General features: G+C 47.7%; 1 long non-coding RNA gene across 4 annotated transcripts in view; it reads right to left on the bottom strand.

Annotated features, from left to right (window-relative positions):
* The window catches only part of LOC137079352 (uncharacterized), a 212324-nt gene that overhangs the window by 52699 nt on the left and 146404 nt on the right, over positions 1–13221 (bottom strand). For 2 of the 4 annotated variants that reach the window (XR_010905465.1, XR_010905464.1), the window contains exons 4-5: positions 9529–9726; positions 8818–9443 (exon numbers count right to left, since the gene is read on the bottom strand). This is a non-coding gene — a long non-coding RNA (uncharacterized lncRNA). Of the gene's footprint in view, positions 1–8817; positions 9444–9528; positions 9727–13221 lie in introns of those variants that run through there. The other 2 variants (XR_010905466.1, XR_010905467.1) reach the window with 2 other exon arrangements.

Below are 13221 nucleotides of genomic sequence, written 5' to 3'. Positions count from 1 at the left end.
CATTTTCATTGTTCCCAGTGGGATGCTGTGGTTACCCGTGCAACACACACACACTCACAAGCAAAGCTGCTTCTCATCAGCAAGTCAGAAACTCATTTTCTTCAGCACATCTCATTTCATGTCATGCTCCAGGACCAAACACTGGCAGCAGGGTGAGGTGGTAAAAAATGACTAGAGAGAGAGCGAGAGAGAGAGAGCGAAAGAGAGAGAGAGAGAGAGAGAGCGAAAGAGAGAGAGAGAGAGAGAGAGAGAGAGAGAGACAGTGGACAATGGACAATAGACCTCTCAGTGTGCTTAAATGTGGCTAAATTACAAACAGAAATATGCACAAATCATTTTTGGACACAAAATATGCAGGTGTTGCTTTACATGTGTCAGACACAGAATTTAAATCTTAAAGGGTTAGTTCACCCCAAAATGAAACTTATCCCATAATTTACTCACCCTCAAGTGATCCTAGGTCTATATGACTTTCTTCTTTCAGCCAAACAAAAAGAAATGCAGAGGTATCATAGAATGGAAAACGTCTCGGTTACGTATGTAACCCTCGTTCCCTGAAGGAGGGAACGGAGACGTACGTCAGAACTGAACCGACGAATGGGATCTTACTTTAGAGACCAATCCTACTTCGAGCATCTAACAACGAGCCAATGAAATTTGGCATGCGATCACGCATTCCACGCTCCGCCCCGCAGCGCGGGTATAAAACAGGAAGTGGAATGATAGATCAGCGCTTTTCCTGCTGAGGAGCCGAAAGGTGACCGGACTCCCAGCGGAAGCACAGCATCTGGCGACGGGACGTACGTCTCCGTTCCCTCCTTCAGGGAACGAGGGTAACATACGTAACCGAGACGTTCCCTTTCAGTCGGTCACGTTCGACGTACGTCAGAACTGAACCGACGAATGGGATCCCTATGGAAAACACCAGGATGCTGGCCCTTCCAGCGTCCTGCTTGAGCACACTGTACCGTCTAGTATGGTACGGAAGTCAGGGCTCCAAGCAGGGAGTACAGTCACTGCTGTTTCTGCAAGACCCACTCAGAATGACTATGGATAACGCTGGGAAGCGTGCCTACCTCGAGAGAGAGGGTACGCTGCGGGGCCACGTCCTTCAGGGAAGGAGAGGTGGCAGAATACACATAAGGACTAACCTGACAGGGTAGTGCAACATATGGCAGTCTCTGGGGTGGTTCCAGCCTGATTGAAGGGGGGAAAGAACACGCCCAGAGACGACAGAGCGGGCTCTGTCGAGGGAAAGACACGGGGCTAGCCCGAAGGGTAGCTGGTACCGTGGAAGAATACACATATGGGGTTGCCGTGAGGGAACCGCTACATATGGAACCCAGCCTACAGCCACGTTTCACAAGCATACGGGTGCAGGCCTGGCGTCAGACGGTCCGCAATGTCTGACACCGGAGGGGTGACGGAGGAGCTCGACAGGGTTAGCCGGTTTCCCGGGGAACACAACTGGAGACAATAGACGCACGTATCCGGCCCAGAGGGCGGGAGTGGCGTTTCGCAAGCCGACACTTAGAACGGGCACTTAACGCTCCAGGCCACTGGGGGCGAGGATGCGGGAAGATACCGGCTCTACACGTAAGCTATAGAATCTAGCAAACGTGTTAGGTGTCGCCCAGCCCGCAGCTCTACATATGTCTGTCAGCGAGGCGCCTTGAGCCAGCGCCCAGGAAGAAGCAACGCTCCGAGTGGAGTGTGCTCTTACACCGAACGGGCAAGGCACGTCTTGGGACTGGTAGGCCAAGACTATAGCATCCACTATCCAGTGGGCTAACCTCTGCTTGGAGACAGCCTTTCCCTTCTGCTGGCCTCCGTAACAGACGAAGAGTTGCTCTGAGGTCCGAAGGCTTCGGGTCCGGTCAACGTAAGCGCGAAGGGCGCGGACCGGACACAGCAAAGCCAGGGCTGGGTCTGCCTCCTCCGAAGGCAGCGCTTGCAGGTTCACCACCTGATCCCGGAAGGGAGTGGTAGGAACCTTGGGCACATATCCGGGCCGGGGTCTCAGGACAACGTGAGAGTTACCTGGCCCGAACTCTAGGCACGATTCGTTGACCGAAAGTGCATGCAGGTCCCCTACCCTCTTGATCGAGGCCAATGCCGTCAGGAGCACTGTCTTCATTGACAAGATCTTAAGCTCACAAGACGCCAAAGGCTCCAAGGGAGATTTAGTCTCCTCGCACCTCTGAGGAACCTGACGATTAGGTCGTGCTTCCCCACGGACTTACCTTCTACTACATCATGGTACGCTGCTATTGCCGCAGCATATACCTTCAGGGTGGAGGGAGACAGCCTTCTCTCCAACCCATCTTGCAGGAAGGAAAGCACGACACTGATCGAACACCTTCGGGGGTCTTCCCGGCGGGAAGCGCACCACTCAACGAACAGGTTCCACTTCAGAGCACAGAGGCGCCTCGTAGAGGGGGCTCTAGCTGAAGCGATGGTATCTATGACAGCTTGTGGTAGTCCATCTAGAACCTCCGCGTCCCGTCCAGGGACCAGACATGAAGATTCCAGAGGTCTGGACGCGGGTGCCATAGCGTGCCCCGTCCCTGAGGAAGAAGGTCCTTCCTCAGGGGAATCGGCCAAGGAGGGGCTGTCGCGAGGAGTGTGAGTTCCGGGAACCAGGTCCGGTTGGGCCAATACGGCGCAACTAACAAGACCTGCTCCTCGTCCTCCCTGACCTTGCACAGAGTCTGTGCAAGAAGGCTCACTGGGGGAAACGCATACTTGCGTAGGTCCCGGGGCCAGCTGTGCGCCAGTGCATCTGTGCCGAGGGTACCCCTGGTCAGGGAATAGTACCACTGGCAATGGGTCGAGTCCGGAGAGGCAAACAGGTCGACCTGTGCGGCTCCGAACTGGTCCCATATCAGCTGGACCGCCTGGGGGTGGAGTCGCCACTCTCCCGGAGGTGTCGGCTGACGAGAGAGCTCGTCGGCTGTCTGGTTCAGCACACCAGGGACATGAATGGCCCGAAGCGACCTCAGCTGCTTCTGACTCCACAGGAGGAGGTGGCGGGCGAGTTGGAGCAAACGACGGGAGCGTAGACCACCCTGACGGTTGATGTACGCAACGGCCGTGGTGCTGTCCGTACGGACCAGTACATGCTTGCCACGCAGCGGCCCCTTGAGGCGGCGGAGTGCCAAGTGTACTGCCAGAACTCGAGGCAATTGATATGCCAATGCAATTGCGGCCCCGTCCACAGACCAGCAACTGCATGCCCGTTGTACGTGGCCCCCCAGCCGGTGGCGGAGGCATCCGTGAATAGCACAGCATGCCTGGACACTTGTTCTAGGGGCACCCCGGCCCGGAGAAACGAAGTGTTGGACCACGGGCTGAAGGTTTGGCGGTAGTAAGGAGTCACTGGGACCCGGTACTGACCGCTCTGCCACGCCCACCTCGGGACTCGGCCATTGAGCCAGTGTTGAAGCGGTCTCATATGAAGCAATCCGAGCGGCGTGACCGCGGCTGCAGATGCCATATGCCCCAGGAGCCTCTGAAAGAATTTCAGTGGGACCACTGTCCTGCTCTTGAACATATTCAAGCAGTTCAACACCGACTGGACTTGCTCCTCGGAGAGGCGCGCAGTCCGGTTGACCGAGTCCAGCTCCATACCGAGATAAGAGATCCTCTGTGTAGGACAGAGTTTGCTCTTCTCTCGGTTGACCCGAAGGCCCAACTGGCTGAGGTGACTGAGCACCAAGTCCCTGTGTTCGCACAACTGGTCCTTCGACTGGGCTAGGATCAGCCAATCGTCGAGGTAGTTGAGAATCCGAACGCCGCGTTCTCAGAGCGGAACAATGGCTGCCTCCGCGACCTTCGTAAAGACGCGGGGCGACAGGGACAGCCCGAAGGGCAGGACCTTGTACTGATATGCTTTCCCCTCGAACGCCAAATGTAGGAACGGTCTGTGTTGAGGGAGAAAGACACACGGAAGTACGCATCCTTCAGGTCGATCGCTGCAAACCAATCCTGGGGACGGATGCATTGGAAAATGCGTTTCTGCGTCAACATCCTGAACGGGAGCTTGTGCAGGGCCCGATTCAGAACTCGCAGGTCCAGGATTGGTCGTAACCCACCCCCTTCTTGGGCACAATGAAGTAGGGGCTGTAGAACCCCGTCTTCATATCGGCTGGAGGAACCGGCTCGATCGCGTCCTTCGCCAGTAGGACCTCGATCTCTGACCTCAAGACCTGAGCATCGCTGCTTCCCACGGAGGTGAAGAGGATGCCCCTGTACTTGGCCGGCCGGCCGGCGCGCGAACTGAATCGCGTAGCCGAGTCTGATGGTACGGATGAGCCAGCGAGACAGCCCGGGGAGACCTAGCCAGGCCCCCAGAGACCGTGCAAGCGGGACCAACCGCACCACAGACGTGCCCGGGGTGGGGCAGCGAAGCGGAGTACTCTGGCCCGACTCAGGAGGCCCGGAGGCGGCCCGAAGTGTTGCCTGAGCACTCCTGGTTTGGACAGAGAGTGGGTGAGAAGGCCCAGAGGCGTCCTCGGAGCCCACTCTGCTGCCCACTGCCCGGAGGCAGGGAAGTGAAGCACTCAGCCCCGACCCGGGAGGCCCGTGGGCGGCCCGGAGTGTTGACTGAGTGCTCACAAGAGAGGAAGTGTGTGGGTGAGAAGGCCCGGGGGCGTCCTCGAGGCCCACAAAACTGCCCCCTGGCGACGGGAGGGTAGGAAAGGAGTGACAAGGCCCGTGGGCGTCGCACACTGCCAACCTGACCCTCTTGGGGCCCAGAGAGAGAGGAAACTGCTCTTAAAATGTGGGTACCACTGGACTCCGGAGAGCCAGTGGCAGAACCGAAACCAGTCAGGGCCCCCCGGTCCTCCTCCGGGGGGGTGGGGGAGGGATACGAACATCGTCTCCCCCGAGCAGCTCCTGTTCTCCCTAGCCGGCCCGTCTCAGGGCCGCGTCCCCTTGCGCTTGCCTGCCGGTTAGCGGGCCCTGGACGGGTTGGGCGTCCCTCGCGTCCGGCACCTCCAGTGGAGGCTGCTGCTCGGCTCTAGCAGGGTGGAGGCGGACGCAGGAGGGGATGCCCTCGGCGACGAGCCGGCAGAGGCGCTGCGACCGACGACCGAGCAGCTGGTCGTCGGCACCCTGGTGCAACGCCTCCGTCTGCTCTTGGGCCACCAAGAACTGCTGGGCAAAGTTCTCGATGGTGCCGCCGAGGAGGCCAGCCCGACAGACAGGCTTTTCTTGCGCATATCTGCCAGGTTAGCCCCCTATTCCTGGACCACTAGTGTGGACATCGCCTGACCCAGGGAGCGTGCAGTGATTTTCGTCGCCCATAGGGCGAGGTCCAACACCGCACGCTGTTCCTGCACAACCCCTGCGCTGGGACTACCCTCGTGCGTGCAGGGCAGAGGGCAGTGAGAGAGGGAAAACAATGATACTTTTTTTTTTTTTTTGTCTCATTTTTGGCCCTTTTGACCCTCCATATTTCCCTCTCTCCGATGCAGCAATTGACATCTGTCCTCTGCCAGAGCCAAAAATGAAACGCTAAGCCCTTTTCTCTTTAGGATCAGCGATTCCACCTTCAACTACCAGCAGGCATGCGAGACAGTGAACGTGGCCGTCAGAACGGCACACAGCGCACTGAGCGCTCAAGCCTCTATGAAGAAGGCAAGGCGAACAATGCCCTGACGTGGTCGTGTTCTCATGAGAGAATCCGTACCACCCACGAACAGAGTCTCAGCATGCTTTTGATGCGATAGAGGAGTGGGGGCCCGAGGGGATTTACCCGGCGGGGAATCCCCACTGTAATCCTCAGGCCACCAGCGCTTATCAGCCAAAGTAGCCCCTTTCCAGTAACACTAGAAATGAACTAGATCGGGGGATAGGCGAAGGGACTCGACCCCATCTGAGGTTTCATAGTCTCGACCGCGCATCTAGAGCGCCGACTGACGCGCGCCGGTTGTTGTGACAACCACCGCTGTCAGCCGCCCGCTCGACGGCACACGGCGCGCTGAACACTCGAGCCCTTTATGAGAAGGGGGAGACGAACAACGCGCCGACGTGACCATGTTCTTTTACCAGAACATGAATCACCCACGATCGCAATCTCACATGCGCTCGTGGCCGTCAAAGAGGACAGGAAACAGTTGCATACCAGGAATACACGGTTTGAATGACATCTTGAAAAAGACGCAGGGTCAAACCGTGTTGCTCTTTTGTGAATGGAAAGCTGCTCTTTTAGTGTGCTGAAGCACTCAGGGAGATGACCGCGGCTCCACACAGTTCGTTCTGCAAGCCTGTGTGAGCTCTCAGTGATGTGTATTTGTGTGTGTGTAACGCCCAGCGAACCAACAGTTTGTATGGGAAACGCTCAGCGAACCAACAGTTTGTATGGGAAACCCTCAGCGAACCAACAAGCTCCTTTAGATCGCTTGATCACTGATCAGACGATCTCTCACTGACGCGCCGTATCACCCGCACTGGCAGACTCTCTCACTCAACACTCTTTGACTCGTAGTCAGACACTCTTCGTAGGAAACAGTAAGCACTGCTCGGCTCCGAAGTAGAAAGCGCTGATCTATCATTCCACTTCCTGTTTTATACCCGCGCTGCGGGGCGGAGCGTGGAATGCGTGATCGCATGCCAAATTTCATTGGCTCGTTGTTAGATGCTCGAAGTAGGATTGGTCTCTAAAGTAAGATCCCATTCGTCGGTTCAGTTCTGACGTACGTCGAACGTGACCGACTGAAAGGGAACTGTATTTGCCTTGGAATAGTTGAATAATAAGAGTTCTGTACATGGAACTGACACCATTGTTTCCTTATTCATATGTAATTCTTGTGCGTGAAAAAAAAAAAACACTGATAAATGGGCGAATCTCAACATAATACAGACTGTGATGTAACAGTTGGGATCATTAATATTTACAACCCCCAAATTTGCATATACCAGCCCAAGTTCAAGTCCAGGCAGTATTAACGTTAAATCTGCATAGCCGAACAATCAGAAGGTCTGCAGGTATTGTGAAGATGAGGACAAAATATGACTAAAACGGAAATATGACGAAAAATGACAAAGATGAGATGAGATGACACAAACGTCTTTAAACTATTATTGTGACTAAATACACATGCAATATAAAAACATATATAAAAAGTAGTTAAAAAAATAAAAACGTGACCAAAAATCACTGGAGCATTTGAGCGTTCATGCTTGCGGTTGCCAGATTTCAATCATTTAAATCCCCCAAACAGAGGTGTTCTAAAAGTACACATATTCTATCCTGTGTTAAACGTTGCAGTCTGGCAACCATATGCAGTGGAGCTCTCTCTCTCTCCATTTGAGATGTTCTGCTTAAAATTGTATTCAGGTGTTCTGTCACGACTCACAAGGCGCTTGTGCTGTTTGTGCGACAAAATCTGAAATCAAACCAGTGATGAACTTTAATAAATCTCTCAACTATTTGCAATTGTGTTTGCCGAAACACTGCACTTATGTGAGATACTGAAATAAGTCTTGCTGGCCAATTAGAGCAGAGCTCAATATTATTATTCATGACCCTTCCAAATAAGGTAATGATAGCCCATTTCATTCTAGGGACAAATCCTAAGGTTCTAAATGGACATGCCACATACCTTCTATGTATATGTCAGAGAACAATTTAAAATATTGTATCAATGCATTATATGGCAACTTTAAAAAAAATATCATGGCTCTTCCATACTTTATAATGGAAGTGAATAGTAACTGAGATTTTGATGCCCCCCAAAAATAGCATCCATCCATCATAAAAGTAATCCATACAGCTCCAGAGGGTTAATAAAGGCCTTATGAAGAAGATGAGTTTTTGTAAGAAAAATATCCATAATCATGACTTTATCAACTAGAATCACTGGCTTCCATATTCGAGTCTAGTTCTGGCCAATGAAGAATGACAAATGCAGAAGTGCAGACCATAGAGCAAAACAAATCACCGGTCAATTTCCAACACAACAATCAATTCTGTCCCAAATAAAGTTTATTTATTTATGTTTTAAATAAAAAGTTTACTTGTTTACCAATACGGCAACAGTAACGAGCTTGAGATTAAATCCATATAAAGAAAACAATGAAAAGTCAAGACAAATATCACGTGTGAAAAGAACACAGCATGCTTATTGGAAAGTGTTTTATCCGAAACTGATAAACGTGAATCTGCCGAAGTGTCTAAAGATAACCCGACCCTAACTGATAATGTTAACAAAAACAAACATCAGATAAAAATGTACTTGATGAGGATGTCATACCATTTTACCTTGAGCTCTCTTATCTCAACCCAGGTGCTCCATGTTGCGAATGAGCTACTGAGCAAGTTTAATGTCAAAAAAGCCGGCCAGTTGCCTAAACATAGCCACTGTTAAGATTCAATCTTAAGGACTAGTATGACCAACTAGCAGTTAGTTTGGGGTAATCAGTCTTACTTTTCAGTATCAAATTAGGCCAATCTATGCTTATGTAACTGACTTTAAAAAAAGCTATGACCATATTAAAGAATTCAGTGATGACTAACTCGTAAGGTTAGTATTAGAAGTTTATGAAACCTTCCCATGATAATGCATATTAAATTAAAATTTCTCTATAGTAAACGTGTTTTTAGGTCAGTTTTGTGCCATACGAACCAGGAACCACGCGAAATAAGTTGATAAATCGATAATCTGCCAAGAAAAATAATAATGTAAAAAGGAATAAAAGTTATTTTATTGCTACAAGTGCCTGATATCATCTCTTATAGATTGATTTAGTTAAGTGCCACAAAACTGAAAATATGAAAATTTTCATATTTCTGAGCGTATCAATTTTGTTACAGAATCAATTCCCAATCTTGCCTTTTCGGCAGTTTCACAGCTGAGAACCGTTATTGATTTCTGTTTTCTGACTCTCTCTAAATCATTAGAGTCCTTTTTCACATTACATCCTGGGCAGTAGATTCAAAAGCACCCAAAATATAATTAACCTCAGGGCCTATTTGGGCTCTTAGAGTGACAACTAATTAAATTAATAGTCAGATAATCAGCTGATGTTAAGAGCATTAACTATGATTTCTGCAAGTGGCTGCTGCCAAAAACCTGGTGATAGATCCAAGTGAGAATGCAGCGAAATTATTTAAAACACACAGGAATTCAGGTCAAAGAGAAAAAGAGGAGAGATTGTGGGAAGGGGGAGGGTGCTAGTGTAGTGGAAGTAGTTGTAGCAGTTCATCATCAGTGTCTAGAGGAGGAAAGCAAAGAAGAAACAGGGCGTAACTGAAAGACAAAGAGGCGTAAACAGCTGGCACGCTGCTGCAGCGTCGCAATGCCAACGAAAGGAAACTTGCCTGCCAACATCCAAAATCAGGGCTAAAGAAACACACCACCAGAGGAGAGCCAAAAGGATTGTGGGATCCTGGCGTAGTCAATGGGGCGATGGGACCTATCCTCAGGGACAACCTGCTAATTACAAAGTCAGACAGAGGTCAGGTGACCAACTCCTGCTTTTCTTTCACTCCTCCACCAATTATCGTCCTTCTGTCGCTACCTTTTCCTGCCGAGTTTGTCCTGCTCGCTCTTGTTCCTCATGCACTCTGGACGATTCCTCGACGGTTCTTGTCATTATTCATGTTTTCTTTAGTAAACAGCTTCTGGCACAGTTGTGTCATCATTTGGGCTCTGCTCGCTGAACCGGTTTGGTGCAGTGGCAGACGCGGAGGCCCGTCCTCAGGCAGATACACTGCGACTGGAGAGATGAATGAAAACCACTTGGATTAATGAAGCGATTTCAGAACAGTTGAAGTTACTGACAGCTCCCCTAAACTTCTCATTCTGCCTCCTTTGCCACGAGTAATAGTTTCACACAGGCACTGATACTTAGATTACTGCAGTAAATGCAGATTCACACACATACACTGATGCACAGACAGAGACTTGTTCAATACGGAAGGCATCAATTATTATTGGTTTTGTTATAATTTACAAATGAATAACTATATATTTAATCAATATTTATATTATTACAAAGAAAATTACAATAGCATACACTAACCTAAAGGATTATTAGGAACACCTGTTCAATTTCTCATTAATGCAATTATCTAATCAACCAATCACATGGCAGTTGCTTAGGGGTGTGGTCCAGGGATGGAAATTAACTTTTTTGTCCACCGGCCACTGTGGCTGGTGGATTTCAAAATCTACCAGCCACTTAATGTTTTTACCAGCCACTTTCTTGTTTTTAACCAACAATGAGTAACTGCAAGTGAAAAAGTGTATACTAGTGTATACTACAAGCTCTACAATACTTAAGCAGTTTATTTAATCTCAAGTCTCAATGAAATACTGGCTTTTTTCTCTCTCTCTCTCTCTTATACACACACAAACCATGAACTGATATACATTTCATTAAATGAGTAGGGGTCTATGCGCTCTTTTTTTTTTTTTTTTTTTTAAAGTAATCAAATGTAAAATAACTGCATATTTAACTGTTTAAATTAAAGATTAATCCTTATTAACCTTACAAAAGCTATTCAATCAAGAGCAGTGAGTGATGTCCTTTTGTTTCACATTAAAAAGACAGCAGTTAAGGCTACTGCCCCTTTAAGAGCTAGTGCAGGGATATGCTTGTCTTTCTCGACTGAACAGTTCACTTAAGGCATATCCAGACTATGTCTGCTTGGATACTCATCAAGATGGACATGTTGACATACTTTTTGTGTGAGTTTGTCAGTTTAAGCGCAAAACTTGAAAGATAACTCAATATTTGTGCACCGTGAGACGTGTGCGTGCTTTCGGATGAGGCACAGTGATGGATCTTCTCTCAGCCCGAGCGAGTTCTTATTTGCGTCTTCTGGCACTACATCCATGTAATGACGGTGAAAACGACTGGTCATATTCGGACATACGGCAGGGCTCGCATGCATTCAACAAAGTTTACAAAGAGGTTCAAACTGATAGAAGAGCAACTTTGACTGAAAATAACACTCGTTACAACTGAGGTATGCAGCAAAGCATTTGTGAAGCCACAACACACAACCTTGAGGCGGATGGGCTACAACAGCAGAAGACCCCACTGGGTACCACTCATCGCCACTACAAATAGGAAAAATAGGCTACAATTTGCACAAGCTCACCAAAATTAGACGGTTGAAGACTGGAAAAATGTTGCCTCATCTGATGAGTCTCGATTTCTGTTGAGACATTCAGATAGTCAGAATTTGGCGTAAACAGAATGAGAACATGGACCCATCATGCCTTATTACCACTGTGCAGGCTGGTGGTGGTGGTGTAATGGTGTGGGGAATGTTTTCTTGGCACACTTTAGGCTACGTAATGCCAATTGGGCATTGTTTAAATGCCATGGCCTACCTGAGCATTGTTTCTGACCATGTCCATCCCTTTATGACCAGCATGTACCCATCCTCTGATGGCTACTTCCAGCAGGATAATGCACCATGTCACAAAACTCAAATCATTTCAAATTGGTTTCTTGAACATGACAATGAGTTCACTGTACTAAAATGGCCCCCACAGTCACCAGATCTCAACCCAATAAAGCATCTTTGGGATGTGGTGGAAATCTCCATCAACGGCAAGATGCTATCCTATCAATATGGGCCAACATTTCTAAAGAATGCTTTCAGCACCTTGTTGAATCAATACCACATAGAAATAAAGAAGTTCTGAAGGTGAAAGGGGGTCAAACACGATATTAGTATTGTGTTCCTAATAATCCTTTAGGTGAGTGTATATTTATGGGCAAATATAAATATCTATAAATATTGTAATTAAAATAACGTTGGGAGACCTACAAGTCAGCATGAAACAGAAATTGTGATTGGAGTTTTCTTTCCAATTGTGATGTACTGTATATCTGAGCGAAACAGCTTTTCAAATGAGATAAATATGTAAGGCTTGATTTTGTCCATCAGGATTTTATTGATTCTAATTTCTAATTGCAGGAATCTCATATGAGTGACAGGTTGCTGAAGGGGAGAAATGAACGCACATGCCTTCATGTTGCACACGTTGTCAGTGTAATGTTCTTGATTCAATATTTTTAGTAAAAGTTAATGTTTTGTGTTTTGGTAGCAAATATAGCAACATGCTAATGTCGAATACTATTAAAATCAGTCAAGTCTGATGTGTGGAATGCTATTTGTGTGGCGTGTGGAGTTACTGCCTAAGGTATGTTTAGTGAACTAAATCAGTCATTGTGACATTCCATGACAGTCCTTAGAAGGCAGCTGCCTATGAAGCAGCTCATTATGCTCCGAAACAGAGTACCCCACAAACAAAAGTGGCTATTACAAAAATGAAAGAGGCCTATATATTTCATATGTGTGTGTGTTTGTGGGTGTGTACAATCACTCCTGTCTGTATCTTCTCCACTGTCTGTTTACTGCAATGCAGGAGTAGCTCTTTGACTGTATTCAGTGGAAAGTGCACCAGGGATTTTCACAGAGACCTTTGAGTCAGTTCCTACTGGTGTGTGAGAAACATCATTGCTCGTTTTTTCTCTGCTGTTATTTACAGGCTTTGTTCACTGATAAATGACTTCAGAGAGAATTGAACAGAAGTGACAACAGTGAAACGCTAATTTGTCCTCATTCCTTGGCTTTCTCTCTCTCCCTTGCTGTTTGTCACTCTATTTTGTCTTTCTCACTTAATGTGCTATTAACTGACTCCACTCTCTATATTCTGTAGAGCAGTAACAGATTCTTAACAATCATATTTTGGCAGTTTAAAAAATTCTTAATTTAAAAACAAAAAGAAAAGAAAAAAAGGCAAAATGTGCAAAACTTTCCATCAAATGCAATGAACCAACAGTGGTTCAAGTGGGTGTTTCCCCAAAGCATAGTTAGTCCACTATGGTCCAAAGTTCCAGCGGTACCAACTTAGTTCAACGATTTGGTGTTTTCTGAAACCATAGTTCCAACGTACATTAGCAAACAGCACCACAAACTTGTGTGGTTGAAATTCTGTGCTCAAAATATGATCTTGCGCATGCAAAATTGTGGCAGAATCGTAATCCCATAGTAACTATGAATGAAACGATGCTTCATCATTGTGTTTCAGACATTGCCACCTTGTGGAATAAAGGTTAAATAAAGCCCTTATTCGGATTTTAAAGATTCAATAATTGTTGTGCAGAAAAAAACTACTTGCACTATTACACACCTTGGGTTGTTAGCGACCCTATAGCATTTTTATAATATAACAAAAATAGGAATGGGAA

The sequence above is a fragment of the Pseudorasbora parva genome, chromosome 6 (genome assembly GCF_024679245.1).
Source record: "Pseudorasbora parva isolate DD20220531a chromosome 6, ASM2467924v1, whole genome shotgun sequence".
Lineage (NCBI taxonomy): Eukaryota > Metazoa > Chordata > Actinopteri > Cypriniformes > Gobionidae > Pseudorasbora > Pseudorasbora parva.
Note: the sequence above shows the minus strand (reverse complement) of the source record. Positions and strands in the feature narration are given on the sequence as shown.